Consider the following 7,839-nt stretch of genomic DNA (forward strand, 5'->3'; position numbering starts at 1 on the left):
AGGTTCAGTCCATTATCATCATGGTGGAGAGCATGGCGAAATGAAGGCGAACATTGGGCGGGATGAGTAGCTGAGAGTCCTACATCTTGCAGGCAACAGGAGGCCAACTCAGACACTGGGTGGTATCCTGAGTACAGGAAACCTCGAAGCCAGTCCCACAATGACACACTTCCTCCAACAAGGCCACACCCACTCCACAAAGCCACACCTCCTAATGCCACTCCCTATGAGATTATGGGGGCCAATTATATTCAAACAACCACACTAACTGAAACTTCAGAATCTTTTAAAATTCACCCCTTTTCCTAAGATCCTGGCGACCACCATTTTTCTCTTTACTTACATAAGTTCAACTTTTAAAATAGGTATTATTTTCTCATATAATACATCCTGATGACAGTCTCCCCTTCCTTCCCTCCTTCCAGTCCCTCCCTGCCACATCCCATCTCCCCCAGATCTGCTCCTCCTCTGTTTCCCTTCAGAAAGGAGCAGGCCTCCCAAGAATATCAATTGAACACGGCATAATAGGATGCACTAAGACTAGGCACAAAAAACTCATATCAAGGCTAGATGAGGCAACCCAATAGGAAGAAAAGGGTCCCACAAACAGCAAACAAGTCAGAGACACCCCTATTCCCACAGTTAATAGTCCAAAAAGAAAAAAAAAACCAACCATAGTATGTATACAGAGGGCCTGGTGAATTTCCATGCAGGCTCAGTGATTGCTACTTCAGGCTCTGTGAGTCCCTATGAGTCCTGCTTAGATGATTCTGTGAGCCATGTTCTCCTGGTATCCTCGACCCCTCTGGTTCCTACAATCCTTCCTTCACCTCTTCCATGGGGTTCCCTGAGGTCCACCTAGTGTTTGGCTGTTGGTCTCTGCATCTGTTTCCATCAGTTGCTGGGTGAAGCCTCTCTGATGACTGTTGGGCTAGGCACCAATCTATGAGTATAGCAGAATATCATTAGGAATCATTTCATTGACATTCTTTTTCTTCTTTTTTTGTCAGTTGTGTTTGGTTCTACCCTAGGTCTCTGAACCATCCAGCTTCCAGATCCTGGCCATTTCGGCAGTGTCAGGCATAGGCTCCCATTCACAGAGTGGATGTGGACCTCAAGTTAGATCAATCATTGGTTGACCACTCCCATAAGTTCTGAGCCACCATTGCCACAGTGTAACAGAGTCCTTTCTGTTGTTCCCTTTGGGGGAGGGGGCCAAGTAGGCGCAGAGTCAACGGCACACAGACTCCTGGAGAATGGGGAGAATGTCGAAACAACAAGCTCAGTTTATTCAGTTAGAGGCAAGCCTTATATACCCTCTACTCTTCCCTGGGGGAGGTCTGATGAATATGCATCTGCTGGTGTGACATGGCTGCCTCTCATTGGTCCAGGTCATCTCCAGATCATGTCTCAGCTGCTGTTGTGTAGGCCCTTAGGCAGACCCAGGCTGGCTCTCAGAAAGTATCTTTTTTACTTGGCTGGGCCTCAAGCCTGCTAGGCATGAGTCATCCCACACCCCAGCACATCTTGCAGGCAGGACAGGTTATGGGTCATAGGTTTTATGGCTAGGTTAGTGTTCCAGTCCCACCACTGGGGGCCTGCCCTGGTTACAGAGGATGGCCAATTCAGGTTCCATACCCTCCACTAACTAGGAATCCTTGCTAGGGTCACCCTCATAATTTCCAATGTGCTTGGTTTCCACATCTCCCCGCAAATGCCCCCCCATTCCAGTCATCTTTCCCTGTACTCTCTCCCTCTGTCTCTCCAACCCTGCCTGATCCGTTCTGTTCCCATCCCCACCTGTCCCCAGTCTACCCACAAAATCTATTCTATTTCCCCTTCCCAGGGAGATCCATGCATTGCCCCTAGACCTATCCTCTTTATTTAACTTCTCTGGGTCTATGGATTATAGTGTGATTATCATTTACTGAATACCTAATATCCACTTATAAGTGAGTACATACCATGTTTGTCTTAACTGGTTAGGTTAGTGTTCAATTGTAAAAAAACAAAAACAAAACCCTGCATTTTAACTATTTCAAACAGAAAAGGATTATTTATAGAATTTCAGGAGGGGCTGAAGTAAAATATTGTAGTTTAAAAATTCAGGGGCCATTCCCACAGACTCACCAAAGAACCTCACCAGCAAGGCATTATTGTTACCTCTTGGCTAATCAGGGAGCTCCTGGATTCAGAACTAGGTTGTTTATATTAACATCACGAAGTCAGCATGCTTAGGAAACTGCTGCTGTGAGCTCCAGATTGGACCTCTTCTTTTTGTGATCCACATAAGCAAAATGAATGTCCTGTAACATCTCCCAGCATCAGGACTGAATATTGAAGCCTCTGATCATGTGAATTCAGGGAACTGAATTCACAACTAAAAGCAGGACAAAGAGCAGAAGCTTTCTCTTATCTGCAGGGGAACATTCTAAGATTACCAGTAGGTGCCTGAAACCACAGATAGCATGGGTCTTTATTTATGCCTCTTTCCCCCATCCACCCATGACACCATTTATTTTTTTACTTTTATCGATTATTCTTATTATGTGTGTGCTGACATGTATATATGAGAGAATGTGCCATGACATGCATGTGCAGGTCAGAGGACAGCTTTGTAGAGTTTGTTTTCTCTTTCTCCCTCTATGTGTGAGTCCTGGGCTTGAACTCAAGTTGCTGAGCTTATGGAACAGACACCCACTGAGTCATCTATAAGCCGTTTTATAAGTGGGGTATAATAAGAGATTAGCAACAATGAATTATAAAGCAGAACAATGATAACATACTAAAAAGTTACTTAACAGTTTGTGAATTGCTTATTAGTGGATTTTCATTAAATATTTTCAGATTTCAGTTGCCTGTGGATAGCTGAAACCATGAAAAGTAAATCACAGATAAGGGCAGCCAACTGTACTGCAGATTAGGTCACTTTGCACCCATTGCAAACAGCTTCTAGCTTTACTTTCCTCTAAAATATAAGTTGGAAATGAATAAAAATTGCCTATGTAGGTTCCTGTGCTTTTAGAGGTTTATGCATTAGTGTTCAACTTGCAGGCAATTTAGCAAGCAGATTCTAGCACTAGGTAATACTATTGGTGTCTTTTCTACCCCAGAGGCCGGCAGAGCACCTTCAGGCATTATGAAAGCTAGCCAACAGGGAAGAAGTTTCCTGGTCAGCTTCTGATTAATGTCTCTGTGTCCTGCAACAAAAACATGTGGTGTCTTCAATAATAAGGTCTTACTATCTAGCTGTGGGGAGCAACCAAAAGCAGCATCCTGTGTTGTTCGAGGGGTCCAGTGGGACCTTCCTGACCAATAAATCATTGGAAGAAATCCCATGTCTAGCACTGAGGATTTTGGTTAATAATCCATGGCTTTTGTGAACAGCATTATCCACCCATTGGTACCTCCACTCAAAGTCCTTAAAAAACCCCAGAGTTATTTCATTTAGCAACAACTAGGGGTCCCCATAAATCATATTCATACATCAACAGTTTTGGTTACCTTATCTCCACTATTTCTGCTCCTTTTTCCCCCTGCCCCCATTATTGATTAAACCTTCAACCACAACATGGCTGCTTCTACTTTAATATCACACAGCTGACATTTTGATAGACATTTTGTGCTTAAAGTATTCAGTGGATTCTGTTTTCTGCATTTAAGAATTCATATCTCCAAGAGACGTTGAAGATAAAGCCAGCACAGTTCATTTCCTGGTTTACCCCATAAACAACAGACAGTGGGCTAGTTAGTCGGAAAGCTCTGGAGGCAGTATTCCAAAGCTATCATTGCTTCTGTGTTCTCAACCCTACCAGCTGCCGAAAAACAAACTGGGTAGTACCCTAGAGCAGGTTACATGGTACAGGGTCTGTAACTGAGTGGTAATGGTAGCACGTTGTAGCTTATGAAAGTGGCCACATAACATTTCTTTTCCTCTATGCCCTTTGATAGTACACTCCTCCATCTGCTTTAACCAGCTGCACGCCAGCTGCCATAATGGAAACAATGGCGCTAAAACAATGTCATGTGAAGTTTGTTCTATGTCTGCTTTTGGAATCCAGTTTTCTCCACAAGGAAAATTCCAGTCATCCAACCAGAAAGCAAGGGTTATAGGGGCCAGTAATTCCCCTTCCCTCCATCATCCAACAGGCTTATGAATGGTGAGACTGTGAGCCCCCAATTTACCTGCCAAATGACAATAAGGAAATGAACAAACTAAGCTGCATTCCTTTGAGCTTGACCTGAATAAGGAACTTTTTCCAGCAGCATCAGGAACTAGATCCTTTCAAAATATTAGATACTCTAGGATGATATGTTATTATGTAGCTGAAGATCAATGGACACACTGAAAGAGTCCACCTGGCTAGGAATGGGGATGAACCTTAGCTGGTAAAGTGCTTATCTAGCATATACAAAACCCTGAGTTGATCTAAAGTATGACATAAAAGTGGGGATTGTGGGCTATAGAGACAGCCCAGCAGTTAAGAACACTTGCTGCTCTTGCAGAGGATCTGTGTTTGACTCCTAACACACTTGAGCAGCAGATGCCAATAGAGTAACTAGAGATGGGATATGATCTTTCTTCCCCTAGTGCCCTGAAAATACATGCAAGAATGATCCAAAATAAAAGCTTATCCAAATAAAATTCAGAACCATTATTTAAGTTACAACAACTGAGCTTATTATGTTAGAATAAATTTAATTTTTACTCTAGTTTTAAAGTGAAAAAAAGTATGCCTCTTATAAAAAAAATAAAGGGGTAGTGGTTAATTGTGGTTATCAGCTTGATTAGACTCAGAGACGCTAGTTTATGAAAACACCTTTCTGGGCATATTTGAAAGCATTTACAAAGGTGATCAAAGAAATTAGCCCTACCCTGATTGTGGTTAGCACAATCTTACATGTTAGGGCCTGGATGAGATAATGGGAGAAGGAGGAGGAAGCCAGATAGTCCAGGTACACTTTCTTTCTACTGCTCAGCCACCAGAAGAGGAAACATTCTGTGCCGCTATATCCTCTCTGTCACGATTCTTTGACTTGACACGGGCTTGTGGTGATGGGGTGAAGTAACCATGACCAAAACCTCAGAAGCTTTTAAGCCTAAATTAATCCTTCTCTTACGTTGTTTCCTTATGTATTTTATCACAGCTACAGTAATCAGCCATAATAAAAAAGAGTTAGAGTAAATGACATGGCATAGGCAAGATCATTTTTTTGTACAATTTATTGTTATCCAAGGTAATGATTATCATGAAAATTAACATTTATGTATCATTAAATATTAATTAAAAAGAGGATGTTAAAGTGATCTACAGTATATAATTAAGTGAATTATTTTGTTACTCTATGTAAAAGGCCGCTTGAGAATATTATGCAATATAGAAAATACTTAGGCTGTAACATTAAGCGGAAAAACCATTACATACTAATATAGCTCCTGTATGAGTTCTGTTATGTTTTTAAAAAGTAACCCTCAGGCTATTAGCATAAGCATGCACACACCAATTCACACACTCAAACAAATAAATAAAATGTAATAAAAATTAAAAATGTCTATAGAAAGTAGGTTGAAAGAAAGGACATAGTCTAAGTCATTATATTTAGGTAATGGAAGTGGAAATGACTTTTGTCTTTATTTTTATAACTATATTTGGTGATAACAGTTTATAGTACTTATTTTGAGAATTTATGCTATACTACAATTTTTCTTAGACTGTATTATATATATTTTATGTTATACTATAAATATTTTAGTTACTTTTTCTTTGACAGCTTTATACATACAATGAATTTTAGTCATTTTGACACTCATTACCCTCTTCCATCTTCCCTCTTAGTTGCCATGGAACCCTTGTTTTTCTCAAGCAGCCACCTTCCTGCTTTCATGTTTGTGTGTGTGTGTCACCCACTGAGTTTCACTGGACTGGCTCCTATCCATGTTCATGTATATATTTTTAAAACGTTTTCATGGGTTTAAGATTTAGTAATCCCAACAACACTAACCTGTTTATTGAAAAATGTCTTTAAAGACATATACTTGTACAATAATTTCAGTATTTTTTGTTTATTATAGCTGCATTTAATAAATTCATGTTGTTAATTTAAGTAAAAATTCTGGCTAAAGGAATCCACACTATTATCACAATTCTTCCATTTCTGAATCATAAATGAAGATGTCTACTTCGTGGGGTACAAGTGAAAGTGAAAAGATTTCAAGACAAAATGGGGTAATGGTAATTTTCATGTTTCCCACTTGTCAAACATACATAAGCCAACAACTGGAATAAGCCTATCAAGAAGAGAGAAAAATCTGTCTTGGAGGAACTCTACTCCTGTATACCAATGACCAAGATCTGCATTTAATTGTTCCCCCCATGTCTTGAAAACTTTTGCTTTAACAGAATTCTGAAAACACAATGTCTGACCATGGATATTAAAGAAAAGAATTGTAGAATTTTATTTACTACCTATGAAATTCAGAAAAATTCTAGAGGGAAATTGAGTAATAGAAAAGGTCAGTTATTTTCCTTTTTCTTGATACCAAAGATTCAAAATTTGTAAAGCTTATGGCTCTCAGACATAAACACCTCAAAATTCAATGCAGTTTACTCGGTGTGTGTGTGTGTGTGTGTGTGCGTGTGTGTGTGCATGTATGTATAAGAACAAGGAAACTTATTCTCAAAATCATTGCTGTTCAAATTGTGGTGCTTGTAGCCCTGCAGGTTGCAGATTTTTTTTTTTTTACTGAAAAGTAATTCTAAATAGTTTATGTAAAATCTTTTGAGATAAAACATTTTTTAAAACAAACCCTTTTTGGAGAAAAGTTCTCACAAATTCTAGGCTGCCTTTGAAACTTGCTGTGTAACTTAGGAGAACCTTGGACTTATTATTCTTTGCCTCTACCTTGCTAGGAATACAGACATATGTGTAGTTGAAAAATTTCTTGTGTCTCAGCCAGCCATCGGTCAGGACAAATCTCTCCTACTCGTGTCCCCCAAGTAAACACACAGAGGCTTATATTAATTATAACTGCTTGGCCATTAGCTCAGACTTATTACTGACTAGCTCTTACACTTAAATTAACCCATAATTCTTATCTATGCTTAGCCACGTGGCGTGGTGCCTTTTCTCAGTTCTGCCTTGTCATCTTGCTTCCTCTGTGTCTGGCTGGCGACTCCTGACTCTGCCCTCTTCTTCTCAGAATTCTCCTTGTCTGCTTATCCCACCTATACTTCCTGCCTGGCTATTGGCCAATCAGCACTTTATTTGTCAACCAGTCAGAGCAACACACATTCACAGCATACAGAATGACATCCCACTGCACCTATGCTATGATGCTCAATTGTATGTGGATCAAATCCAGGGTTTTATGCACACTAGACAAAGAATATATCAACTGATCAACATCTTGCCTCTGTTGTCTTTTTTTAAAGATAAGGTTTCTCATTATTGCTCATGTTGTTTTAGAATGTACCATGTAGTCTAGGCTGGACTCAAGCTAATACAATCATCCTACTCCAGCCTCCTAAGTGCTGGGATTACAGGTATGAGCTGCCATGCCCAACTAATAATTCGTTTTAATCGGTTCTGTTTATATATTGTCATTGTGTGAATTCTGTCTTCCAAGTTGATGGGTAGACTAGTTGATGTAGGCCTTCTTTCTTACCAATCCTTGTATATTATTCCAACAACTATCCAGATATTTCTGGAATTTTAACATGTCAACATTTCTTCATGTTCTGTGACTCCCCACTTTGTGTATTGGCCTTTTGCTACAGGACTGTTAAAACATGGCTCAGATGCACTTCACTGTGCTCCAGCCGAAAAGCAGTCATCTAG

The sequence above is a fragment of the Peromyscus leucopus genome, chromosome X (assembly GCF_004664715.2).
Source record: "Peromyscus leucopus breed LL Stock chromosome X, UCI_PerLeu_2.1, whole genome shotgun sequence".
Lineage (NCBI taxonomy): Eukaryota > Metazoa > Chordata > Mammalia > Rodentia > Cricetidae > Peromyscus > Peromyscus leucopus.